The sequence below is a fragment of the Myotis nattereri genome (assembly GCF_964212035.1).
Source record: "Myotis nattereri genome assembly, chromosome: 19".
NCBI lineage: Eukaryota > Metazoa > Chordata > Mammalia > Chiroptera > Vespertilionidae > Myotis > Myotis nattereri.
The window spans coordinates 15,950,291-15,967,522 of NC_138095.1; the positions used below are offsets into that span (position 1 = coordinate 15,950,291).

Below are 17,232 nucleotides of genomic sequence, written 5' to 3' on the forward strand. Positions count from 1 at the left end.
TGCTTTCTGAAAAGCAGCATTGTGCCTATAGTTTGTAGTTGGCCTCAGTGACAGGCCAGGTTCTGCCCACCCAAAGTGTCACACTCTCCCATTGGCCTGTCACCAGCTTTTCCAGTCCTGGGAGCTCATCTCCCAAGTTCTTCAAGCCCCTGGTGGGTGAGGTCCAGATGTGACCTGATCAGCCCACATCCCTCTGCTGGCATCATATTCATGGACTCTTGGCCCACCTATCGGCTCTTCGGGGGTTGGGCCCCCCTGGACCTGCTCAAAGCTGTGGGCAGGTGCCCACGTGGGGAGATCTGGAGGCACCAAAAGGTGACCCTGCCTCCAAACATGTCCCGAAAGGGCACCTGGGGGCCTCACCTTCCCTTTGCCTTAAGCCAGATGCTTCCCAAAGTTGGTACACCAGCCCTGCCGGGGGTGCGAATGGAAGGACCACAGGTGGCTGTGGGCAGAGGAAGGCTCTGAGGGGGATGCAGACAAGCCTGCTGCCCCACCCCCATCTGGGGAGTGTAACCGCATGGGTGCTCCAGTCCTTCCCGAGACAACCAAAGGGCGCAGAGCTCACGCTGGAGATGAAATAAGCAAGAGACATGCGACTCCGATCTGCTGGCACCCGCTGGAGCCCCACTCACCACACAAACCACCCCTCCCAACAGGCCTGCGGGGTCACGTGCTCAAGGCCAAGAAATATCACTGTGGGCTCACGCTGGGAAGCAACTGGGTCCAGCCATCATGTCAAGGCAGCGAAATACACAAGTGCAGATCAGCCTCGTCCAAAGGAGTGTTTCCCTCATTAACCTCGAAGGAGAACGCACGTCCCAGCTAAGGGAGAGGCGGCTGGACCAGAGTGGATGAGGCAATAGGACTTAAACAGCAGACATTAGTACTGCCAAGTGCACTTTCCCTCCTAATACACCAGAGAGCCATCACAGATGCTGTGTGGGGGGGTCGGGGGGGGAGGGGGAGGGCCGCCATGCGTGTTAAGGTGCACGCTGCTTACCACTGAGCTCTGCGTGGCCTCAGCAAGAGACTCATCTCTGTTCTCATCTCCTAAGAGGTGTGCACGCCCTCCCCCAGGCTCACACAGCAAGTGGGAACCTTCCTTCATCCACAAGGCGGACGCATTAGGGCTTTGATCTCCCAGGAGGTCAGGCCGGCCTAGTGGGCACGAGTGAGTGTGTGGACATGTGTGTATAGACATGTGCGTGCTGGTCTCTGTCTGGCTGTGTCGGGGAGGAGCCAACAGGCCCGTGTGCACACAGCCGATCTGCAGGGTCTTCCGCAGAGTGAGGCCGAGGGAACCTCAAACTTCAAAACCCAAACCAGCCCAGCCATGGTTCTGTCTGTGGCTGGAGAAGCAGGGTGTTCATCCATCAGCTAGCTGTCCGGCTGCTGGAGGAAGGGCCTGGGGTTTCTCCTGGGGAGGAGAACTTAGGAGGGAAGCCAGTTGGAACCAGGCTGCTGAGCTGCTCCTGGCTGGGCGCCTGGAGCTGGCTGGGAAGCCACCCTCTCTCAGGACAGTGGTCTCAGCCACAGAGGAGTGGAGCTTGGACAGTGACGCTGGCTTCCCTCACACGCACTTGAAGAGTTGTTGGGGCCCAAACACCCTTTAAAGAAGCCGCGCAAGGACCCCCGTTGATTTTTGCTGCGCTATCCCTGCAGGCGGTGCCATGCGAGGAGACCTTATAAAATACTGACTCTGAGGAGAGACACACACGCTGTCTGCAGGTGAAAAATAATCTCCATCCCCATGAGCTCATATTCACACCCTGCGCATCCCGTGTTAGGCACTGTTCTCAGCACACTGTATCTGTCAGCTCACTTAATCCGCACACTGGCCCACGAGGAAGCTTCTCTCATCATCCCAGTTTGACTCATGAGACGTAGAAATTTACACGGGGCCACAGAGCTGCATTTAGCGAAGCTGGGACGGGCCCCGCAGTCAGGCGCAGAGTTCATGCTTCCCACCAGCGCTGTATGAACCACTCTGCAATCAAAAGAGCCTGACCACAGGGAACAGGCTCAAGATTGGGAGGGAGCGGTGCCGAGGTGGGTGGGGAGGGACTGTCAGCAAGGGCCTCTCAGCTTGAGGAGGTCACGAGTAATCGAATGGGGAACCACACACAAAAATGCACATGGACATGACTTGAAACTGTGGCTAACACATCCATCAATGGAGCTGCCACTCAAGGTAAAACCACTGCCCAATCCTGAGGAGGAATATCATTGCAGAAAGAAGGTTCTTCTGAAGGCAACACCCTGGAAGAGGACGGGACTTCCAGCTGAACCAGGAGAGAAGGGAGAATGAACCAAGAGACCATGGGGTGGCGGAGACTGTTTGTCACAGCACCCCCCTCAACCTGAGTCTTGCTACTTCTTTTTTTATTTTTATTTATTTTTTAAAATATATTTTTATTGCCCTAACCGGTTTGGCTCAGTGGATGGAGCGTCGGCCTGCGGACTGAAGGGTCCCAGGTTCAATTCAGGTCCGGCATGTGCCTTGGTTGTGGGTGCGTCCCCAGTGGGGGGTGTGCAGGAGGCAGCTGATCAATGTTTCTCTCTCATTGATGTTTCTAACTCTCTATCCCTCTCCCTTCCTCTCTATAAAAAAACAATAAAAATATTTTTAAAACTAAATATATATATATATTTTTATTGATTTCAGAGAGGAAGGGAGAGGGAGAGAGAGACAGAAACATCAATGATGAGAGGGAATCATTGATCAGCTGCCTCTTACATGCCCGACACTAGGCATCAAGCTTGCACCCCAGGAATCAAACCGTGATCTCCTGGTTCATAGGTCAACGCTCAACCACGGAGCCATGCCAGCTGGCCAAGTCTTGGTACTTCTATTTCACATGACAGATCACCTCTTCTGGCTTAACCTATCTTACCCCCTTTTTCCTCCATGTAGCTCAGTTGAAAACAAATCTTAATCTTTTAGGCATTTTCTCCTTAATTTCATCCTTCCCTGCTATAATGTAACTGGATAGCCCTGGGTTGAGAGCTGACGATGTGCTATTGTGTGAGAAGCACAGCCCCAAATGGAGTGGTGTTGATGTCACGAGTAATCGAATGGGGGAACCACACACATAAATGCACATGGACATGACTTAAAACTGTGGCTAACACATCCATCCAGCCCCACAGACACTCTGAGAGAACCCGGAAGGGAAGAGACGCTGAGCGTGTACGCGGATGAATCCAGGGAAGGAGTGAGGAGACGAGGAGGAGGAGGGATGGCGCTGGGATTCATTCCAATGTAACACTCGTTCACGTGCATTTATTATCTGCCAGGCGCTTGGAGCTGGGAAGGCAGAAGACAAGCTCTCGCAAGCCAGGCTGGGAGCTCTAAGGTGCAGGAACAGACACGTAAATGCATCATGATATGACAGCTTGATTAAAAATATTAATACGGGTGTGGGCAGTGGGCTCTGGGAGCACAGAGGAGGGTGTCTTGATGTGTGTTTCAGGCGGAAGTGCCGGGCAGCATGACAGCTGTGACAGCACCGAAGAGCATCACATGATGGGAAGGAATTGCTGCAGAGGGAGCAAGGCCATTCCAGGCGAGGAAAGGGCTTGAGCGAAGGAGGAGAAAGGCGTGACCTACTCAAGGCTCACTGCTGGCTCCGGTGTGGCCAGACAGCGTCTGGACAGGCACAGAGGAGCCCGCCTCCCAAGGGCCTTGGGTCCAGGGCTCTGGAGTTGGGGCCAATCCTACTGGCAACAGGAAGTCAGCAAAGGTTTTGGAGTTGGGGCCAATCCTACTGGCAACAGGAAGTCAGCAAAGGTTTTGGAGTTGGGGCCAATCCTACTGGCAACAGGAAGTCAGCAAAGGTTTTGGAGTTGGGGCCAATCCTACTGGCAAAAGGAAGTCAGCAAAGGTTTCTAGACGGGAGACTGGCTCAGTGCGCATATATTTTAGAGAGACTCCTCTTAACTGTAGAGGGAGAATGGATAGGCAAACCAGTGAGAAGTCCACTGCCTTTGTGTGTGTGTGTGTGTGTGTGTGTGTGTGTGTGTGAGAGAGAGAGAGAGAGAGAGAGAGAGAGAGAGAGAGAGAGAGTTGTGGAAGCCATGAGGCGGGAGGCACAGTGACAAACACAGGTCTGCATCCGGGCACAGTGTGGAAGAGAGTGGTCCCACACTTGGTCCTTCTCTGCAGGTCGGAAACAGCACCTCCTTCACCCGCTCTCAGCATCGTCTTAGGGTTCCCAGCTCCAATGCCTCCTCTTGCACAAAGCTCCCAGCTGCAAAGGCGTTCTCCCTGCTCTGCGCGTGTGCTTTCCCCTCTGGGTGTCTTAGGCCCAGATTGCTCTGAATCCCCCCGGCTTCGCTCTCTCGTGGAGTGGGAAGGGCGGGGTCTGGAGTGTGAGGGCTCTTTGGCCCTGAGGACACGGCACTGGGTAGCTGTGCTGCCCTGGGCTCGGTTTCCTCACTTGTGGGAATATATCAGGTTATGCAGAAGCCAGGTGAACAGAGCTTGTGCCAGGTAGTCTGGCAGGAGAGTGAGGGTGCTCAAGGCTGGCATCAGGGCTAACCGGCCAGGGCTGGAGGACAAGGGCCACACCGTGGGAACTGGGACCACCCCCCCCAGGAGACACAGTTGCCATCTTAGAGACCCCCAAAAACTGAGATGGAGGGGTGAAAGGCCCTGGCTCCTCTCCTCCACCCTAGCACCCCTGACAGCCTCGCTGGCTGAACCTACACAGGAGCTAGCTGGAAGAAAGCCTGGGAGGTGCCGTTTGCAGGGAACGGGGAATGGATCTGAACGTGTCCACAGGCAAATGACTAATATAGGAAATTCACAAAAAATTCCCTAGCCCTACGTACCCACCAGGATATTGGTGAGAATCAAAGGAAATGGCGTATGTAAAAGCCTTTGTAAATTAAATGACAGAAAGCTCTCCCAAGGCCGCTCTGAAATTATTTTTGCCTGCGTATCGGAGTCTTGTGTGGCCGTCAAAGAAAATCCGCTTCTAACTGTTCAGTCATTCACTGTCCCCTGCCTGGATCTGGGCTGACAGTGTCTCCCGGGGCTAGTCCATCCAACAGGCTGTCACTGATGTTGGGGGCACTCGGGTTGTGCCAGACGATAAGACATCTTTCTGCAGAACGTGAGACTCTAATCACCGATTTCTAAACCTTTCGTGTGAGAACTAGTTTAATACGCATGGGCAGGTGGGCATCAGGCTGGGCGAGGGGCCTCAACAGCTCCTGCCCTTCTTGGCAGCGAGCCCTGCAGAGCAAAGCCACAGCCAGAGGGAGCGCTTTGACGCTATGCAGGTGAAGAAGGGAGGGAGAGGAAGGACTCCCGCAACTGTCCTGAGCAGCAGGTGCACCCCGAGCATCATGCTGGGCCCCGAACTACATCGCTCTCTCCCGATGGGAGAGGAGGTGCCTGGGAAGCAGGGCTGACACGGCTTGTTGAACCCTTGAGTCCTTCAGCCCCATTAACCCACATCCACCCGAATGGATTTTCAGCCAGGCCCATGAAGGCCTCCCGTCAGAACCATCCACGTCATTTGCAGAGTAAAGTGAATATCAATAAAGTCGTAATGAGTAATTTTCCCAGCTTCACCGACTCTTACTGGAAACACAGCCAGCCCTCCGCTGTGGGTATCGACAAACCCCCAGTCCTCCTGGGAGCTGCTTTTCTTCCACTGGGCGAGTCTGAGCAGACACCAGGTATGCCAGCTTAATGGGCATGGGCACAGGGCAGCAGGCTTGGTGCGGGGACTCCGAGCCTGTCCCCTATTGGCAGAGCAGCCCTGATGGAGCGGTCCCAGGCTCTCCATGCCTGGGCAACAGAAAGACCCAGGCCAGGGTTCTGGAAATGTGAACGTGTGGGGGAATGTGTGTGTGTGTGTGTGCACGCGCTATGGGGAAGCAGGCATCTAACTTCCGGTCTCCAGTTACCCTCAGCTGCTCCTACCAGCTACTCTGACCCCCCTGCTCCTCAGTATTTCATCAGCAGCCCCAGGCCTGCATTCCATGAGCCCGAAGGATAGAGAAGGTGCTGAGAAATCCGCCTGCCGGAGGCTGACGCATCTCTGACGCTGGAGACCCGTGGGCCTGAGTTTACACTGCCAGGCACTGGAGGGACAGACCGGGAGGGAGTTTCCTGGCAGTTTCTTGCCGTGGCTCTGCCCACCAAGTTTGGGCATCACACCTGCTCGGTGGCCATGGCAGCCAGCACTGGGGGACCGGAGCTGTGACCGGAGCTGTGAGTGACAAGGCGTTAATTCAAGGCGTGGGAAGTGTGATGGTTAGGGACTGGCCCCACTTTCTCCTGTTCGCTCCTTTCTGTCTGAAAGGCTGTCAGCAGCTCCTGCTGATGGCTGTCGGCATGGCCTGCTGCCTCCCCCTCTACACAGAGGTGTCGCGGCAGCGCCTGCATGTTAACTAACCCATCGATGCCGGTTTGGTTCGGATGATACAGGGGGTGTTGGCTGCTCCCCACCCCCCGCCCACTTCCTGTGCATCCTGCCTGAGGCTGAGCACTGGCTGCAGAGAGCGGCTGACCAGATCGTGTGTATTTCAAAGTATAGAGCGCGCTGCAGCTTACAACAGCCTTTTCCTTACCTGTTTCTCTGGGGAAGACAAGAAGATGGGGTGATTATTCCCATTTTACGGAATAGGAAACAGAGGGGCAAAGGGGAAATAATGGTCTAAGAGTGTGCCCCTGGGCTGGTGGAGTCACAGCTGGCATCCAGGGGGGGCTCCAGAGTGCGTGGGCAGAGCATTCTGGATCCTCTCTCTCAGGGTACACACACCATTTACTGTTCACCTGCGATTCCATACTCATCTGCCTGTTTCCTACTGGCCTGCGGGCACAGATGAAGGGCGGTCACAACCAGGAGGCCACCCCAGGGCCTAGCCCGGAGCTCCCCCGTCCCTGCAGGGAGTGCCCACTGAGCACCCCCAGGGCCCTTCAGAGGAGGCGGGGAGGGCTGTGACCTGCCTCCAGGCACAGAGTGGGTCTGGCTCCCACAGGTTTCCTGGACCCCGAGGCCTCTCTTCTCCTGCCCCCAGGCCACATGGCTAAATATATCCCAGGATGAACCCATTTACCATCCGTAGCTAAAACGCCTCTTGACTGCTCCGCGCCAAGATTAGAAGTCTGTCCAAACGTCGATGATCATTCCATCGGCTAAAAGCAAATTGATCCAGCGGTCCTCCCTGCAGACGGAGAAGGCTCTCGGTCTATTTGTAGCTCCGTCTGAGAAGCAGAGGCGGCCGCTCTGACCCCATGTCTGTCCCGAAGGCACCACAGAGCGCATCACCCTCACAGGGGATCAACGGATGCTGCTTGAGGTCAGATGGACACCACCAATACTGGCTCCTGAATGCAGACCCTGGTTGCCACAGCGACAAGTGCCTCTCCACACCAGTCAGGGCCACAGCTCAGGATGCCGGGGGGCTGGGAGCCCCTGGGGCAGATCCCTCAGGAATATCCCACCCACCTTCACCCTCCCGAACGGCTCACAGGCGCAGGTCCAGCTAAAAATGTCATCAAGGAAGGGGCAGAAATGCTGCCAATGGGACAGGATGCTGACATGTTGGACAAAGTCTTTGCTTCTGTCCTTGGATAAAATTATAAAATGAGAGCAGAACCTTACCCATTTTGGCTCAATGGATAGAGCGTTGGCCTGCAGACTGAAAGGTCCTGGGTTTGATTCTGGTCAAGGGCACATGCCTGGGTTGTGGCCCGACCCCCAGTGTGGGGCGTGCAGGAGGCAGTCAATCAATGATTCATCACTGATGTTTCGATCTCTCTCCCTTCCTCTCTGAAATCAATCTATCTATCTATCTATCTATCTATCTATATATATATATATATATGTATTTAAAATGAAAGCAGAGACCTGGATGGGAGGAAAATGCATAAGGAAGTAGAGAAAACATTTTCCTCTCCACAAAACACCAGCAGAAATTAAAAAACAGCGTCGAAAGCGAGGGACAAAGACTTGCGCATGTTTCCGTAGACACACTTTTCTTTTTAAATGTGAACGTTGTCTTTGGTGATGGTGAGCTTCTCTCTCCGCCGAGTGTCTGGCCGCCCCGAAGTTAAATAATACAGTAGCCGGCCCAGCAGAGACAAGCACTGCTGGGCAGGAGGCTCCCAGTTCACCGGGAAGGGATCTTTCATTTCATACATCATTTAAAGCGCGCTGCAGCGATTTGCCAATGTCAGGCCGGCTTTGGGCACACAAAGAGAAGAAAGAGAAGCCCTGTGCCTTAGAATCCGTGTGCCATCCCCGCACATCTGGACGGGGATCCTAGGGGAGTGACGGGGAGGGTGGTAGACTGAGGTTCTGCCCTGGTCTGTGCAGAAGCCAGAGAGTGCCCAGCGTGCAGGGAAAGAGAATGAGGGACCCTGGTTTGTGTCTTGCATTGAGAATCTGCTCCCCTCCCCTGCCTGGCCTGGCCCGGCAGGGCAGGGCCCCTCCCCACGGCCTGTGTGGTCTCCTGGCATCCCCAGGTCCAGGCACTCAGACCCATCCCACATCCCCTCAGAATGATCTCGAAACCCTACAGTTATACCAGGCCCCTGCTTAAGTACTTAGCGCCACTTCTCAAGACTAATGGAACCCCTCCTTGCCAGGTGTGCCAGGACCTGCACTCCCGACTCTGCCCACATACCTCGCACCCCAGGTGCCTCCAGAGGCCTGCACACCTCACGTCAGAGCCATCAGGCTTCCCGTTGCTCTGTCCTCCCTGTCTGGAATGTTCTTTCTCCTTTCTCCCACTTAAAAAATACATTTAAAAAAAATTTATTTCATGAAGAAGAAGGGAGAGGGAGAGAGAGTTAGAAACATCAATGACGAGAGAGAATCATTGATCAGCTACCTCCAGCATGCCCCCTCCTGGGATGGAGCCCGCAGCCCAGGCATGTGTCCTGACTGGGAATCACACTGTGACCTTCTGGTTCATATGTCGATGCTCAACCACGGAGCCACACCGGCCAGGCTCCTTTCTCCCATTTAAAAAAAAACTCTCTCAAGGGCCAACCTAACACCCACTTCACCCGTTCCTCTTCCGTGACGAAGCCAGCCCTTCCTGCTTACTCACTTTCCCAAGCTCCCCTGGCACTTAGAATCAGCAGGGACCCGAGTCAGGTAATAGATAACACTAATATTAGATAATAATCCTCATAAATTTCGCTGAGTGATCACCGGGTGCCACGTGGTTTCCGTGCAAACACTCTGCACTCTCACAGGAGCCCCATCGGGGTGTTCCGTTCATATTTCCAGGGACGGAAGTGGGGGCTGCAGCTCGGGGAGGCACTTACTTAATGCTGCATCTAGTGAGGTGGCCAGGCTCTGAACCTGGGCTTTCTGCCTTTTTAGGAGCCTTGAGCCACCTCTGCTGCCGCTCATCCCCGTATTTCTTCCAAGGTCTTTGATTTCCAAATTTTAGTTTAGTTCCGCCATGAAACTGTGGGCTCTGTAGGAGGCCACGCAGGCCTTATATGTCTGAATCCCCTATAGCGCCTGACCCCAGAGCCAGACATACAATGGTTCTCAACCTTCCTAATGACTTTAATACAGTTCTTCATGTTGTGGTGATCCCCAACCATAAAATTATTTCCGTTGCTACTTCATAACTGTAATGTTGCTACTGTTATGAATCGTCATGTAAATATCTGATATGCAGGATGTATTTTCATTGTTCGATGTAAACTTGATCATTCACTGATTGGCCGGACAACTTCCAGACGTGGGCACCTCCTTCTCTTCTCGTTACGGAAAATTCTGAGCAATACGGCACCCGAGGAAGGCGGGTGAGTGCAGGTGGGTGAGCACAGCCAGTTTCTCTTCAGGATAGCCTCCTATTGGGCCATTTCCAACTCATCAGTCACATGCCTACTGACACGTGCTATGACATGCAGACACATGGAGGCCAGGAGCGCATTCGAACCTTCCGGTCATGTAGGAGGCGCAGCTCAGCCTCTGGGGAGGGCTTGGTGTGAGCACCCAGCATGGGAACCTGGAATGAAAGGACTCCCCCGATCCATGTGGGTCCCTGGCGTGGCTGGAGGGGCCTCAGGAGCAGGTGGGGCCGGGAGGGGGCCCTTGAGGACGGGCAACCTTGTCTCCGGTGGAGAGAAAGGAGCGGCAAAGTCATGAGAAAGAGATTGGCCCTGACCCACACCCCCTTCATTCTTCAGTGACCTCGTAATGGAGGGCTTGGGATTTGTTTGGACTTTGCCACTGGTTACAACAACTACTACGGTACGGTGCGTGCTCCACCTTTCTTACGAGTTGGACGTGAGGGTAGGTGGGATAGGGCAGGAGAGCGAGTGTAAGTGGAGGCCCTGTGTTACCAGCAGGGCCGCTCATTACCCTCTGGTGTCCTGGATGCTGCCGTGCCCTGCTCCGTGCTTTTATTTTTTTTAAAAAAAAATATATATTTTTATTGATTTCAGAGAAGAAAGGAGAGGGAGAGAGATATAGAAACATCAGTGATGATAGAGCATCATTGATCAGCCACTTCCTGCACTCTCCACGCTTGGGATCGAGCCTGCAACCCAGGCATATGCCCTGACCGGGAATCGAACCATGACCTCTGGTTCATAGGTAGACGCTCAACCACTGAGCCACACTGGCTGGGCCCCTGCCTTGTGCTTTTAGCAGCATCTGGCCCTCCATGCGCCACCCTGCTGGGAACCTCTGCTGCGGGATGTTTCTATAGCAGGACAGGCAGAATCAGCCCTCAACTAAGGACAGATGGGGGGAGGGAGGCAAATACTCTGCTTCCTTGCCCCTTGGCTGGGGGGGCTCTGAGGTCTGCTCTGTGCAGAACGAAGCTCTGGCTGCCCCAGTGGAGACCTGCTGGTGGTGGACTCTACCAGCTACCTTCCACTTGCCTGCAGGGCTTCTAGGGATGGCCTCCCAGTGGACTAACGGCACTCAAATCGCAGGGCCTGTTACCGGGAGAGCCCAAAGCAGGGCCCTGCAGTCTTTATTCCCCGCAGGACTATGCGTGTCTGTTAATAGGTAAGCCCCCCATTGTCCAGATGGGTTCCGCTCAAGTCTGGGAAGCCAAGCTGACCCAGGCACAGTGCGGGCTCTTCCCTCCTAGCATCTCAGACGCCCACAGGGGCTGGCGTCGGCCCTATCACGGCACACTCATCGGGTCCTTGACTCTCAGTCCCCACCTGACCCCACTCCCAAGTAGAATCGTGAGTCTCAAAAGCAGGGGCTGTGTCACGTTGAGACTTCACTGCACGTCCCTTCCCAGAACGAGCGCTGGAAAAACAGTCTTAAAAGTGGATCCTGTTAAGCAGAGAAAACACCGCTCTGTCCGAAAGCGAGCTAATCCCTGTGCCTTTCTCTGGCACCAAAGTGATGAAAGTTCAGCTCCAAAGCCACTTGCAAAGGGTTCATTATTTTATTTATCCTCCTGTACCCACCCCGAGTGGCCTTTCAAATGTCTTACAAGCATCCTTTCAAATGCCCCTAAGCAGACCCCCTCACCATGGGTAAAGCTTATTGATCCCCGTGCAGACGGGCACCTCCTTTGAAACTGAGGCCCAAAAGCACCGTAATGAATGGACAGGAGTGAGTTTGGCAAGGGTGTGGTCGTTGTCCTGGGGCAGGGATCTGTCCACAGTCCAGAGCTAAGGCCCACATCCTCTCTGCCCCGGCCGCATCTCTGCCAGGGCAGCAGGTGCATCTCCCGGGCGGCGTGGCCCACACCACACAGCCTCCTTCAGATGCCAGGGCTGCCGCGCCAATCACTTCTGATCCATGGGACGGCTGGCTATGCCACTGACAGAATTATCAAAGGCTGGCTGCTGGCCTGGGCCGGCTGGAAGGCCCATCGGTGAAGGGATGGCCGCTCAGAGCCACTGGCCTCTGCCGGTTTAGAGCCATGGGGCAAGACGGGAGTGGAGTGCTCTTCGTGCGTATGCCGCCCAGCCCTGGAGATGCAAGACCCCCGAAAGGTGGCTCCTTCACGAAAAACTAGACACCACCTGTAGGAGTCCAGCAGCTCAGAAGAAGGCGGCCTCCTGGCCCAGTCCGTGTCACCCTTGGGTGGGCTCCCCCATACCCTCTCCAGGCCAGGAATGGCAGCCCCCAACCTGGAGGGACAGGTGATCCCCCACTCTCTCTTTCATTGGGAAGGTGGCACCAATAACGTGTGCAGGAACCACAGGAGGCCTGCTGTGCCCACCTCCACCTGTAACCCCCTGGATGGAAACCTAACCAGCCTGCTCCATCAGGGGTTACACATACCATCCCGTGAACGAACCGATTCCTCCAGAATCCATATCAGATCCATCCTTGTTCAGCCCAAAACCTTTGCTATAAATTGTAGCTTTTTAGGATGGCTCTGTCAAAAGGGTAATATATCACGGAATAGTGGATACAAGTTCAAAAGTACATATAATAATGTAATTAAGATCGCTTGACAAGAATGTATTTTTAAAGTATAAAATACCTGCAGGTATAATAGCTTCATAAAGTCTGTCAGATTTACTTCTGCTGTGAAGAAATTTAAACTGTTTTACTTTAATGGGATGCAAATGAAGGCTGAGGTATGCATATAGCACAGTCCGTAAGAAAGAGGTAGAAGGAGCAGAATAGAAGTTAGATGCAGGCCAACCGGGGCATTCGACTCTGCAGGTAACTGGATAATAGATCAAGCCCTCAGATCGGGTGCGGCGCTGGGCTGTTTGTAGAAAACACCAATTTCACATTTCCCTCCCTTGTTGGCTACAGGAAAGTAAGTGTTTTTATTCAAAATTAATGATTCCCTCCGCACATTTTTCTTCTTGCTCAAAAGGTTCAAGCATAATTCTTGTTTAAAGCAAAAGCAATTTTTGTATAATTACCAGCCCATGAAAAATTGTTTTCCGACGCACAAAAAGCTGAGAGGAGTGACTCACGCCCGGAACAAAGGCCTTGGGGACACCTCCAGGTACCCAGGGACGAGCTGCCTCCCAGAGAAAGAGGGACCCAAGAGCCCGCCCAGCCTAATGCTGCTGCTACCTGTGCACGTGGACAGAAACGCTTTGTCAAGCAGAGAAGCAATCATCACATACCTAGTATAAAGCAGCCAAGATATTAATTATAAGGTTAAATCAATCAGCAAAACCACAGATTAGAACACATACTCTTCCCGCCCTCTCCCCTCCCCTCCCCCCCTCCCCCTCCGCTCCACTCCTGCCAAAAAGCATTCCCCTAAGGAGTCCATCTCTCCAGCCTGGTTAAGATGAACCTAATAATGGCCACAGCTTTGCATCTCCCCAGGTTGTGTATACCTGATGTACCAAGGTGATCAGAGGGTATTTACTCAGCCATCACTTAATGAAACCTCGGACCTGGTAGCATTTCCTGAACCTAAGTTTCATTCTGTGCTTTTTAATGTATATATATATTATTGATTTAAGAGAGAAAGTGAGGAGAGAGAGATAGAAACATCAATGACGAGAGAGAATCATTGATCGGCTGCCTCCTGCAAGCCCCCCATTTGGAGATCAAGCCTACAACCAGGGCATGTGCTCTGACTGGGAATAGAACCATGACTTCCTGGTTCATAGGTCAATGCTCAACCATTGAGCCACGCTGGTGTTGGAGAGGTAGGACTCTGAGATGAAGCAGCTAAGTGGCCTTCAGAAATTCCCCTCACCTTCCTGGGCCCAGGCCATGGTTGCGTGGGGCAAAGGTCCTGTATTTCAGATCTCTGACTACGCTTCTGAGTAAGGCTAGATGCCTGCCCATGCAGAGAAGTTAACCAGTGGAGTGGGGGAAGCATTCAATTAAAAGGCGCCTCCTACTCGAGGTAAAATCACATGCTCGGATCGCGAAGCAGCGTCGTTTTTCGAAACCACAGTCGCTGCGCCAGGGACACAGAGGGCTACAGCCAACAGAATTTCCAAAGCAAAGGTACTTTTCACCTTTTCTTGCTCATTTGCATTCTGCTCCGTTTGGATTCGGAAATGCGACGAGACACCTTATTTTCAGGGTGGATCTGCATGATGGCAAACAAATGGTTCTGGAAGGAATTAGCCATATGGGCATTGTTTTCTGCATGTGGGAACTGGGTCAACCCTACAAAATGTTTCCTCAAACGCTTAACCTGGCACGTTTTCTCTTTGAGAGGGGAGGTGTTCAGAAGTAGGCCTGCCAGGGGGCTGTGCTTGGAGTCATAGCTACACAGTCCCAGCCCCGCAGTGGCTCATGAACTGTTAAAGACAAAGGCCCTCATAAAACACCCAGTCCAGCCTCCTCAATATTTTTAAAGACTTAATGAATGAATGAATGAATTTTGAGAGGGAGAAGAAGGGAGAGGGAGAGAGAGCGAACCATTGATGTGAGAGCAAAACATTGATCAGGGGCCTCCTGCATGGCCCCTACCAGGGATTGAGCCCCAAGCCTGCACCCAGGGCATGTGCCCTGAGCAGGAATCGAATCGGCAACCTTTTGGTGCATGGGATGATGCCCAACCAACTGAGCCACACTGGCCGGGGCAAGCCTCCTCGTTTTGTAGCTAAGACACAGAGGTCCGGAGAGGTGACCTGAGCAAGGTCACATGGCTAACGGTCCAGACCACACCATCCTGTTATCCTACTGCCCCCGAACTGGCAGAGGTCCCTGCTGCTCATATGGCTTCCTCCTTATGTCCGGGAGCACCCACTGTCCCCTAGGGCCGCGGTCGGCAAACTGTGGCTCGCGAGCCACATGCGGCTCTTTGGTCCCTTGAGTGTGGCTCTTCCACAAAATACCATATGTGGGCGCGCACATACAGTGCAATTGAAACTTCGTGGCCCATGCGCAGAAGTCGGTATTTTGTGGAAGAGCCACACTCAAGGGGCCAAAGAGCCGCATGTGCCTTGCGAGCCGCAGTTTGCCGACCACTGCCCTAGGGAACCCCATCTCCATTTCTGGCCCCTTTCCACATTCTCCCAACCCTGTGTGGATTCAGCAGTTGTGAATTTATATCAATTATCAGTCAATTCATTGATCAACCAACTAACCCATATGCTCCTCAGCACCACCCCCTCCACTCCTATGTCTGACCCGACTTCAGGGCCCAGGGCCATCGGCTCACTTTTCCCTCAGCCTCTCTCTGTTCTTCAGGATCAGAGGCAAAGTGCAAAAGCACAGACGAGACCCCCAGAAATCACTCTGGTCCCCTAGCGACGAAGGGGAGACGTGATATCGGGAACGGCACAGCCAGGGGTGTCACAAGCGCAGGGTAACAATCTAAGAAACAGACCTTTGAAGGGCAACCCATTATTTTTGTAATTTGTTTAAACAAAACCAAGTGACTCTTTAAACTCGACTTCCTGTCTCAGAAACTCAGCGCGGCTGTCCCTCGCTTCTCTCTCTGAAGTCGTGGCAATGATTTTAATGCCGGCAGAAAGCATTAAGACATCAGAGGTGAGCAGGGCCGAGGGTTCTGGCTTTCATCAGATAATTAAGATGCTACCAAAGTCAAACCTTTATCAACATGCGACTAAAAATAAGCTACTTCCATCTAAGTGCCTTCCCACAGAGCATTCCGAGTGACAGTGCGCTGGGTGAGGGTGAGCTTTTTAAAATGGTTCATTGTTTTTCGACTCCTATTGGCCATCCATCCTCATTAGGCTCAAGGCATTTGTCTTCATAATGTGTGCTTCACAATTACAATATCAAAGACTTGGTATCTCCAGATGAAAACGACCTATGGAACAGGACAGGGAAGACATAACAACGCCGTGTGATCATGAATGGAGTGAATGCTTTGAGAAAACACGGCATCTCGTGGGAGAACCTGTTCCTATATCCTAAGATGTTAGAATCAGGCACAGGCTTGGAGGTGAAATGGAAATGAAATCTCTGACTCCCTAGAGGTGAGGGCACAGCCGGGGGACGGAGGTGGGCGGGCATTGCTGGATTTTGGAGATGGAAGGGGCACGCAGGAGGCATGCTAGGCGACCTCATGTTGGAAAGAGTCAGTCCAAAGTATTTTTGTTATAGCCATCCTTCAGAACATTCTGGCCTAACATTCTGGCTCACGGACCACAGAGATAAGGCTCTTGTCTCCTCCCAAGAATAAGCATCAGTGAGCAGTCTCCATTGACCAAGATGAGGTATAGCCGGAGAGTGGAGGCGCCATGCAGGCAGGATGTCTGCTGGATGGGGGAGTCACTGGGGCCAGTTTCCAACCTCAAGACATTCATTACAGAGGGGGTATCAATGTGGTAGAAAGAAGCACCTGGGCCGAAACCGGTTTGGCTCAGTGGATAGAGCGTCGGCCTGCGGACTGAAAGGTCCCAGGTTCGATTCCAGTCAAGGGCATGTACCTGGGTTGCGGGCACTTCCCCAGTGTGGGATGTGCAGGAGGCAGCTGATCGATGTTTCTCTCTCATTGATGTTTCTAACTCTCTATCCCTCTCCCTTCCTCTCTGTAAAAAATCAATAAAATATATTTTTTTAAAAAAAGAAGCACCGGGTGTTGGGAAAATTTCCCCAGGTGAACGAGAACCTATCTCCAATGGAGGACGGGGCCGAGAGGCCAGGGAAAGAGGCCGGCAACTCCAGAATTAAATGAAGAGTTTATTAAGGGGACTTAGGGGCAGAGGCAGAGTGTTGGGTTGCAGCAAGGGAGTGGGTCCCTGGGCTTGATACGTATTGTTATTGTAAGAAACATTCAAACCCGTAAAGAAAGTTTGTGAGTTCATTTGAGCCAAACCGTCAACAATGGCTGGGAAGCAGAACCTCAATGTATTGAGATCCTGCTCCGGAAAATGGCAGCTTTGCACCTCGTTTTAAACATTACGATAAAAAACGGAGACGTCAGTGGGCTACATGCACTCCACTGGTGATACATTAGGGAGTCAGGGGAAAGCAACGCAGGGAAACCCCTGGGATTGGGTAAAAAGTAAAGCGATAGACACTTCTTTTACTTAGGTGGGTGCAGGATGGTTAACAGCCAACGATGACCTCAATAACAACGAGGGGATGTGTGGTCTCCGCAGAGCAGCGCCTGTGCTCTGAAGGGTCCAGAAAAAAGGAAAATGACGTCATTTCAACGATACGTTATCATAGATGCAAAAAGACAATAGACAGGCTCATTTAAGGTAAAGATTGACCTTCGTCAGGGAAGATTCCAGCCTAGGACATGACTCCCCACCATCCACTGATTTTTAATCCAAAGCGTTTCATTTCAGACCATCCCTTGTGGTTACTGTAGGTCTCGGAGTTTGCAAGGCCACCACGCAGGCCTTCCCTG

The 17,232-nt window shown here is 52.9% G+C and overlaps 1 protein-coding gene across 2 annotated transcripts in view; it reads right to left on the reverse strand.

Annotated features, from left to right (window-relative positions):
- KIRREL3 (kirre like nephrin family adhesion molecule 3) overlaps positions 1-17,232 on the reverse strand; it is a 454,266-nt gene that overhangs the window by 319,701 nt on the left and 117,333 nt on the right. The window lies entirely within an intron of this gene.